This window comes from Selaginella moellendorffii, unplaced genomic scaffold, assembly GCF_000143415.4.
Source record: "Selaginella moellendorffii unplaced genomic scaffold, v1.0 SELMOscaffold_53, whole genome shotgun sequence".
Taxonomy (NCBI): Eukaryota; Viridiplantae; Streptophyta; class Lycopodiopsida; order Selaginellales; family Selaginellaceae; genus Selaginella; species Selaginella moellendorffii.
This window is the reverse complement of record NW_003314314.1, coordinates 1109540-1120313: the sequence shown is the minus strand read 5'-3', so window position 1 is coordinate 1120313 and position 10774 is coordinate 1109540.

The window sequence follows — 10774 nt, the reverse complement described above, 5'->3', positions numbered from 1 at the left end:
CCTGTCTGTGGGTGATAGGGTATGCTAAATTTCAACTTGGTGCAATACTGTTCCAAAAGAGTTCTCTAGAACCTACAGGTGAAGATCTTATCTCGATCTGAGATAATCTCTTCTGGCCTTCCCCGCACTCGAACCACTTGTTCGAAGAACAGCTTTGCCACACCTTCTGCATCCACTTCCATTGTGGTGGGTATGAAATGTGCCATTTTTGAAAACCAGTCCACCACTATGAATATCGCATCGAACCCCTCGCTTGGGGGGAGTCCAATGATGAAGTCCATCGTAAGACATTTCCATGAACGATCTAGAATTGGGATGCTTTGTAGCAAACCCCCACTAGCCTTAGTCACGGTTTTGACCTGCTGATATGTTGGATATGTCTTTACATAGTCTTGGATGTCCTTAGCCATATCTGGCCAGTGATACTTGCTCTTGAGTAAGCCCATCGTCTTGGGCACTCCGCCGTGTCCTACAAGAGGTCCGTACCTTCCTTAGTTCCCCTTCTGGAACATACACCCTCGTTTGTTTGTAATAAATGAGTCCATTGCATTCTGCATAACCTGTTTTCTCTTCTGTTAGCAACTCACCTCTCTGGTGAGCTTCTTGCGCCTCTTGGTTCCTCAGCAACACTTCTTGTGCTAGGCCATCTTTCTCATACGCTGTCCACACATCGTCCCAAAAGGTTGCTGTTGCACTAGATATCGCCAACTTCAAGCTTGCTTTTCAACTTAGAGCATTTACCACGATGTTGCTCTTCCCAAGTTTAAACAGAATCTTGCAATTAAATTCAGCCAAAGCATTGGCCCATCAACCTTGTTTCCCTCTTAGGTCGGGTTGTGACAAGAAGTGTTTCATTGCCACATTATCTGTGTAAACTTTGAAGTGCTTCCCAAGGTAGTGTCGCCGCTCCTTGAGCGCCTTGACCACCACAAATAATTCCTTCTCATGGGCAGGCCACTTTCACTAAGCTTTGTCCAACTTCTTCCAGAAAAATGCTACTAGATGGTTGTCTTGCTTCAAAATTGTGCCCAACGCAAAGTCCAAAGCATCCGTTTCTACCTCAAAGTCCTTACCAAAGTCAGGTAATGCTAACACAGTGTAAGGAACCAACTCGCCGAGGTGTCGTAGGCTAAAGGAACCCCGAAAGCATGACCAAAATGACAAAGAGTTCATCAGATGGGACCAAGTCGAAGATCGAGTCCAAGACCGACTCTAGGACCGAGTTCGAGATAGAGTCCGGAATCGAGTCCGAGACCGACTCGGGGACCGAGTTCGAGTCCGAGTTCGAGACCGAGTTCGAGACGGAGTCCAAGATCTGAAATCGGGTCCGAGACCGAGTCCGAGGTCGAGTCCGAGGTCGGGTCCGAGATCGGGTCCGAGATCGAGTCCGAGATCGAGTCCGAACCCGAATCCGAAGTTGGATCCGAAATCGGGTCCGAGATCGAGCCAGAGACTAAGTCCAAATACTAATATGGGTCAAGGGGTGAAAGCCCAAAGCGTGCGTCTCCTAGGGGGGGGGGGGGGGGGGGGGCTCCCGGGGGTTCCAAAAGTATAGTAGGGATAGGGGGGCCCAGGAACCAGTTTTGAAGGGACTCTCCAGGGGGGCTCCCAAACTGACTTGAGGTTGGGACTGGGACCGAGGGGCCTTGGGTGGGAGTGAGCATGGACTTGGTTGGTGCCGGAGGGGCCATCCAAGGAAGTGCTCAAGAGCAGCTCCCACTCCCGAAAAGGAAACCGATTGCGGTGCTCCCGGCTCATGTGGAGTGGTGCCCCACTTGAGTACCATGCGGCTCATTGGTCCTCGCCCTTCCTAGGGGCTTGGGCCTTCCTTCGGGATGGAAGTGGGGGGCGAGAGGTACCCATACCGGGCCGCTAGGCCACGGTGTTTCGCCCCGGCGTCCCGAAGCAAGTGTTGCACTCAAGACTTGGGATTTAGAGGGTCCCATGATCAAGTCTTGTGGTACCAAAGGATGTTAGGAACCTGGAGGCTTGGTGTGCTTGGCTGCTTGTGCTTGCGGGGAGTGTAGCCGAACCTTAAGTCCAGTCTAACCCGGGGAGGGGGATAGGGAGTGATTTGGGAATCCGTGGATGGATGGCTAACACTCCGTTGCTCGTGCAATGAGTAGCTGAGACCAAGTAGGAGCTGGTACCATAGGCGAGAACCTTGGTAAAGGAACTTAGCAAAAGCCAAGGCAGTGTTGGACGGATAGACGAGGTAAGTTGGCAAATTGGAAAGGAAAAATTTGTGGCTTACACACAGGTGTCTTCCTAAACTTTCCTTTGAGGTGGACAAATGTCGCCTCGCATTCTGCTGTCCATATCATCTTCCCTTTTGGTCTATTAAGAGTAGGGCTACTCTCGAATAGTGTTTGATAAACTTTCGATAGTAGTTGCATAGCCCCAAGAATGCCCTCAACTCATGTACATTCGATAGTTGCTCTCATTCCTGGATCGTTTAACCCTTCTTAGGGTCCACCTTGAGCCCATCCTGGCCCACCACATGCCCAAGAAACTTTACCTCTTGTTGAGCAAAGTCACATTTGCTCTCTTTAGCATAAAGTTTGTGTTCCCTTAGTTTCTCAAACACCTTCGTCAAGTGTTTGGCATGCTCCTCTAGCGTCTCGCTATAAATCAGGATGTCGTCAATATAGACAACCACAAAGTGATCCAGATAGGGTACAAAAATGTGGTTCATCAGCGCTGAAAACGTTGCCGGCGCATGGCACAGCCCAAAGGGCATCACCAGAAACTCAAAGCTCCCATACCTTGTTCGACAAGTTGTCTTCTTGACATCTTCCTCTGCTACCCTGATTTAGTAGTATCCTGACCTTAGGTTAATCCTCGAGAAGTATTTTGCCTTTCCCAACCTATCGAACAAATCCTCAATCCTTGGCAAAGGGTATTTGTTTTTTTTTGTATACTTGTTGAGCAATCGGTAGTCTATGCATATGCGCATAGATCCATATTTCTTTTTCACAAATAACACCAGCGACTTGCTCAACCTAACATACCTTTTGTCCACCAACTCTTCTAGTTGGCACTTGAGCTCCTCGAGTTCCTTTTCATTCAAACGATAGGGGATGAACCACCACCTTGTAAGGAACCAAGTCGCCAAGGTGTCGTAGGCTAAAAGAACCCCGAAAGCATGACCAAAATGACAAAGAGTTCATCGGATGGGACCAAGTTGAATATCAAGTCCAAGACCGACTTGGAGACCGAGTTCGAGATAGAGTCCGAAATCGAGTCCGAGACCGACTCGGGGACCGAGTTCGAGACCGAGTTCGAGACTGAGTTCGAGACGGAGTCCGAGATCCAAAATCGGGTCCGAGACCGAGTCCGAGGTCTAGTCTGAGGTCGGGTCCGAGATCGGGTCCGAGATCGAGTCCGAGATCGAGTCCGAGACCGAATCCGAAGTCGGATCCGAAATCGAGTCCGAGATCGAGCCAGAGACTAAGTCCAAATACTAATACGGGTCAAAGGGTGAAAGCCCAAAGCGTGCGTCTCCCAGGGGGGGGGGGCTGCAGGGGGTTCCAAAAGTATAGTAGAGATAGTGAGGTCTAGGAACCAATTTTGAAGGGACTCTCCAGTGGGGCTTCCAAACCGACTTGAGGTTGAGACTGGGACCGAGGGGCTTTGGGTGGGAGCGAGTATGGACTTGGTTGGTGCCGGAGGGGCCATCCAAGGAAGTGCTCAAGAGCAGCTCCCACTCCCGAAAGGGAAACCGATTGCGGTGCTCCCGGCTCATGTGGAGTGGTGCCCCACTTGAGTACCATGCGGCTCATTGGTCCTCGCCCTTCCTAGGGGCTTGGACCTTCCCTTCAGGATGGAAGTGGGGGGGTAGAGGTACCCATACCGGGCTGTTAAGCCACGGTGTTTCGCCCCGACGTCCCGAAGCAAGTGCTGCACCCAAGGCTTGGGATTTAGAGGGTCCCATGATCAAGTCTTGTTGTACCAAGGGGTGTTAGGAACCTGGAGGCTTGGTGTGCTTGGCTGCTTGTGCTTGTGGGGAGTGTAGCTGAACCTTAAGTCCAGTCTAACCCGGGGAGGGGGATTGGGAGAGATTTGGGAATCCGTAGATGGATGGCTAACACTCCGTTGCTCGTGCAGTGAGTAGTTGAAACCAAGTAGGACCAAGTAAGAGCTGGTACAATAGGCGAGAACCTTGGCAAGGGAACTTAGCACAAGCCAAGGCAGTGTTGGTCGGATAGACGAGGTAAGCTGGCAAATTGGAAAGGAAAAATTTGTGGCTTACAATTTGGTATCGGAGCCTTTTCCTCAGTTCTAGCGAAGGATAGAGGCGGATTGCTGGGAGATGGCAAGGGCAGGGCGTAAGCGAACCCAAGCGGAGACGGAACCTCCACCGGAGCTGGAGCCTCCGGTCAAACAAAATGCTATGGATGAGGAATCCTTGCAGGAGGAGGGCTCTAGTGAGGAAACTTCCAAACAGGAGTCCGGTAGCGAGGTTCGGTCGTCCAACGCTCGATTGGACGTGCTAGAAGGACAGGATGCACAGACCAATGCCCTACTGGAGACTCTCGTACGCAAGCTAAAGCGTGATGAGAAGCGGAAGAAAAAGAGAAAGACTGCGGATGCTAGCAGCGCAGAAGGTGCGGACCCTTCGGCAGGGATTAAGGCAGAACCAAACAAGGTCAAACAGACCGAAGTAGAATCAGTCCCTCAGGTAGTTCCCAAGTACAAACCAAAGCCCCCACCGGTCTTCAAGGGAGTGAATGACTATAAGGTGGTGGAGGATTGGTTTTACGATATGAAGGACTACTTCCGAGCGTTGCGATTACCGAGGTCGGAGAAGGTCCTATGTGCAAAACCATACTTGGCAGATAATGCCAAGTCTTTGTGGAGAACGACGGAGGCCAACGAAGGACCGGTGGCCACTTGGGACATGATGAAGGCGAGGATTCGCGCAACATACATTCCTCCGAATGCCACTCTGCATCTGAGAGATGAGCTGAGTAGGCTGAAGCAGACTGGAACCATCCAAGAATATGTGAATGGGTTCATGGCAAACAGGATACTGGTCACGGACATGGGGGATATGGATCCGTTCCATGCCTTCATATCAGGAAGCTTTGTTAAGATGTTAAGATATCAGGCAGCTTTGTTGAGGTAGCTTTGTTAAGATCTTTATTGACATGGGTGCTTCGGATAATTTTGTGGCTGCAGACATAGTCCGGCAAGCCGGACTAACGGTGCAGCGGCTAGGCGAACCAAGGACTATAGAGTTTGTTCAACATAGCCAAAGCACCGATGAGGTACTTCGACAAGCGAGAGTCGAAGTAGGGACTTGGAAAGTAGACATGGACTTCACCGTGTTGGACATGGCGGGATTTGACGTGATCTTCGGGATGGACTGGTTTAATCGGTTCGTGGTAGCCCTACATGGACAAGGTAGGAACCTTGTGGTATTGGCGAATGCCCAAGGAAGGAGATCCAGGGTGGAGGCCCAAGATCTAAAGGTAGGGCAATGCAAGGCCAAAGATTCATGCTTAAACCTGGTGTCCACGAGAGGACAACTCACCAAAGGAACTAAGGCAGCTTTTTTGTGCTTACTCTCGGTGAAGAGTGACAAAAAGACAGGAAAGGAAGAAGTACCTTTGGTGATCCAGCGGGTGTTGGACCAATTCCAGGATACCATGCCAGAGGAGCTACCGGCAGGGTTGCCCCCCGCACGACCGATAGAACATAAGATTGAGCTGGTCAAGGGTGCTGAGGCGGTGGTTCGTCCCCCCTATCGTTTGAACGAAAAAGAACTCATGGAGCTCAAGTGCCAACTAGAGGAGTTGGTGGACAAAGGGTATATTAGGTTGAGCAGGTCGCCGTATGGGGCGCTGGTGTTATTTGTGAAAAAGAAAGATGGTTCTATGCGCATGTGCATAGACTACCGGTTGCTCAACAAGTATACAAAGAAGAATAGATACCCTTTGCCAAGAATTGAGGACCTGTTCGATAGGTTGGGAAAGGCAAAATACTTCTCGAGGATTGACCTAAGGTCAGGATACTACCAGATCAGGGTAGCCGAGGAAAATGTCGAGAAGACAACCTGCCGAACGAGGTATGGGAGCTTTGAGTTTCTGGTGATGCCCTTTGGGCTGTGCAATGCGCCGGCAACGTTTTCGGCGCTGATGAACCACATCTTTGTACCCTATCTGGATCACTTTGTGGTTGTCTATATCAACGACATCCTGATCTATAGCGAAACGCTAGAGGAGCATGCCAAACACTTGGCGAAGGTGTTTGAGAAACTAAGGGAACACAAATTGTATGCTAAAGAGAGCAAATGTGACTTTGCTCAATAAGAGGTAAAGTTTCTCGGGCATGTGGTGGGCCAAGACAGGCTCAAGGTGGACCCAGAGAAGGTCCAAGCGATCCAGGAATGGGAGTGACCATCGAATGTACATGAGTTGAGGGCATTCTTGGGGCTATGCAACTACTACCGAAAGTTTATCAGACACTATTTGAGAGTAGCCCTGCCCTTAACGGACCAAACAGGAAAAGGGAAGATGGTATGGACAGCGGAATGCGAGGCGGCATTCGTCCACCTCAAAGGGAAGTTGAGGAAGGTTCCTATGTTGGCATTACCAGATTTTTGTAAGGACTTTGAGGTAGACACGGATGCTTCGGACTTTGCGTTGGGCGCATTTTTGAAGCAAGACAACCATCTAGTAGCAATCTTCTCGAAGAAGTTGGACAAGGCTCAACGGAAGTGGCCTGCCCACGAGAAGGAATTGTTTGCGGTGGTCAAGGCGCTCAAGGAGTGGCAACACTACCTTGGGAGACACTTCAAGGTTTACACGGACAATGTGGCAATGAAACACTTCTTGTCACAGCCCGACCTGAGAGGGAAACAAGGTCAGTGGGCCAATGCCTTGGCCGAGTTTGATTGCGAGATTCTATACAAGCCTGGGAAGAGCAACATCGTGGCAGATGCGCTAAGTCGAAAAGCGAGCTTGAGGTTGGCGATATCCAGCGCAACAGCAATCTTCAAGGACGATGTGCGGACAGCATATGAGAACGATGGTCTAGCACAAGAAGTCTTGCTGAGGAATCTAGAGGCGCGGGAAGCTCACTAGAGAGGTGAGCTGCCAACAGAAGAGAAAACGGGCTATGCGGAACGCAACGGACTCATCTATTACAAGCAAATGAGGGTGTATGTTCCAGAAGGGGAACTAAAGAAGGTAGCCTTAGAAGAGTGTCATGACGGACCTCTTGCGGGACACGGCGGAGTGCCCAAGATGATGGGCTTACTCAAGAGGAAGTACCATTGGCCAGATATGGCTAAGGATGTCCAAGACTATGTAAAGACATGTCCAACATGTCAGCAGGTCAAAGCCGTGACTAAGGCTAGTGGGGGCTTGTTGCAAAGCATCCCAATTCCAGATCGTCCGTGGAAATGTCTTACGATGGACTTCATCACGGGACTTCCCCCAAGCGAGGGGTTTGATGCGATATTCGTGGTGGTGGACCGATTTTCGAAAATGGCACATTTCATACCCACCACAACGGAAGTGGATGCAAAAGGTGTGGCGAAGCTGTTCTTCGAACAAGTGGTTCAAGTGCGGGGAAGGCCGGAAGAGATCATCTCAGATCGAGATAAGATCTTCACTAGTAGGTTCTGGGGGACTCTCCTGAAACAGTATCGCACCAAGTTGAAATTCAGCACCACCTATCACCCACAGACAGGTATGGGGTATTAAGTCAAGTTTGGTGACACTAACACTTCTTGATAGACGGACAAACGGAAAGGGTGAATAGGCAGCCTAAGGATTATTTGCGATGCTATGTCTCGGGAGACCAGACCGATTGGGTAAGTCATTTGGGACTTGCGGAAATGTGTTATAACAACTCACCACATTCGAGTATCGGGGTGAGTCCATGGGAAGTCATCAATGGGCGAGCCATTGAAGGTCCTGTGGAACTCGGCGTGGCCGAGTATCATGGAGAGCTACCCGCAGTGGAGGCATTCACAGTAGAAAGACTCAACATTTGGAATCTAGTGAGGGATTCCTTGGAACGAGCTCAACAAAGGCAAACCAAGTACGCAAACCTAAAGCGCCAGGATGTAGAGTTCCAAGCTGGGGAGAAGGTGTGGCTGAACACCAAGAACCTCAGGCTACCAAGTGGGATCAGCCGAAAGTTGACCCAAAGGTAAAAATGCATGTATTCCTGTAAATGAATTGATCTTGAGTTCCTTAAGCAGGTTCGCGGGGCCTTACGAGATTGAGGCACGAATCGGTAAAGTGGCTTACCGACTCTGACTTCCTCGAGAGATGGGGAAGATGCATCCAGTGTTCCACGTGAACTTATTCAAGACGTACTTTGAGGATCCGCTTCGCAAGGACCAAGTAAGACCTTTACCTGAGGTTATCCAAGGGGAAGAGGAATACGAAGTGGAGGCCATCCTCAATGCGCGCAAGAGTAAGCGACAAGGACGCGAGGTGAGAGAGTTCCATGTGAAGTGGAAAGGATTTCCACACTGCGAAGCAACATGGGAACCGGAGGAGAACCTAGCGAACGCGCGAGATCTAGTGGAGGAATTTCTGCAAGGCAGAACTCTATGTACTTATGCAAAGTTCAATTAAAAATATCAATTTGCAAAGTTGAGCAAGTGGCATATGTTGGGACCCGAAGGCACGCCGAAGGTAAGCTAATTAGCATGGGTTAGCTAGGTCGACCAGGCGTAGGGAGCTACGCCCGACTCCCTGCGCGGATGTCGAATCCGTAGACGTATTCTACGGAGGTTGGGTTTGAGTCCCAACCCCCTAGTAAAGCAAGGCTGGGTTCAAGTCCCGACCCCATACTAGGGCGTGGTGAGGTGAGGAGTATAGGGACACCTATATTCCGTTGTCATGGGCTCTTGGCCAGGGAGGCTAACTTAGGCGCACCACTAAGTAGGGGGATGCCCCTGGAGACATGGTCAACAAGTCGTAGGATTAAAAGAGAGACATTCGATGTGGGCATCGAACTTCTTCTATGGGTGGTGGAGTTGTAAGGAACCAACTCGCCAAGGTGTCGTAGGCTAAAGGAACCCCGAAAGCATGACCAAAATGACAAAGAGTTCATCGGATGGGACCAAGTTGAAGATCGAGTCCAAGACCGACTTGGAGACCGAGTTCGAGATAGAGTCCGGAATCGAGTCGAAGACCGACTTGGGGACCGAGTTCGAGACCAAGTTTGAGACCGAGTTCGAGACGGAGTCCGAGATCCAAAATCGGGTCCGAGACCGAGTCCGAGGTCGGGTCCGAGATCGAGTCCGAGACCGAATCTGAAGTCGGATCCAAAATCGAGTCCGAGATCGAATCCGAAGTCGGATCCGAAATCGAGTCCGAGATCGAGCCAGAGACTAAGTCCAAATACTAATACGGGTCAAAGGGTGAAAGCCCAAAGCGTGTGTCTCCTAGGGGGGGGGGCAGCTGCAGGGGGTTCCAAAAGTATAGTAGGGATAGTGAGGTCCAGGAACCAGTTTTGAAGGGACTCTCCAGTGGGGCTTCCAAACCGACTTGAGGTTGAGACTGGGACCGAGGGGCCTTGGGTGGGAGCGAGTATGGACTTGGTTGGTGCCAGAGGGGCCATCCAAGGAAGTGCTCAAGAGCAGCTCCCACTCCCGAAAAGGAAATTGATTGCGGTGCTCCCGGCTCATGTGGAGTGGTGCCCCACTTGAGTACCATGCGGCTCATTGGTCCTCGCCCTTCCTAGGGGCTTGGACCTTCCCTTCAGGATGGAAGTGGGGGGGTAGAGGTACCCATACCGGGCCGTTAGGCCACGGTGTTTCGCCCCGACGTCCCAAAGCAAGTGCTGCACCCAAGGCTTGGGATTTAGAGGGTCCCATGATTAAGTCTTGTTGTACCATGGGGTGTTAGGAACCTGGAGGCTTGGTGTGCTTGGCTACTTGTGCTTGCGGGAGTGTAGCCGAACCTTAAGTCCAGTCTAACTCGGGGAGGGGGATTGGGAGAGATTTGGGAATCCGTAGATGGATGGCTAACACTCCATTGCTTGTGCAATGAGTAGCTGAAACCAAGTAGGACCAAGTAGGAGCTGGTACAATAGGCAAGAACCTTGGCAAGGGAACTTAGCACAAACCAAGGCAGTGTTGGTTGGATAGACGAGGTAAGCTAGCAAATTGGAAAGGAAAAATTTGTGGCTTACACACCTTAACACCCTCGACTAGCTCAATCTTGTGTTCTATTAGTCGTGCGAGAGGCAACCCCGCCAATAGCTCCTCTGGTATGGTATCCTGGAATTGGTCCAACATCCGCTGGATCACTAAAGGTACTTCTTTCATTCCCGTCTTTTTGTCACTTTTCACCAAGAGTAAGCCAAAAAATGTTGCCTTGGTTCCTTTAGTGAATTGTCCTCTCGTGGACACCAGGTTTAAGCAAGAGTCTTTGGCCTTACATTGCCCTACCTTTAAATCCTGGGCCTCCACCCTGGATCATTCTCCCCGGGCATTTGCCAATACCACAAAGTTCCTCCCTTGTCCATGCAAGGCTACTACGAACCGATTAAACAAATCCATCCCGAAGATTATATCAAATCCTACCATGTCCAACACAGTGAAATCCATGTCTACCTTCCACGTCCCCACTTCGACTCTCGCTTGTCGAAGTATCTCATCGGTGCTTTGGCTACCTTGAACAAACTCTATTGTCCTTGATTCACCCAGCCACTGCACCATTAGTCCGGCTTGCCGAACTATGTTTGCAGCCACAAAATTATCTGAAGCACCCGTATCAATAAGGATCTAAATAAAGTTACCTCT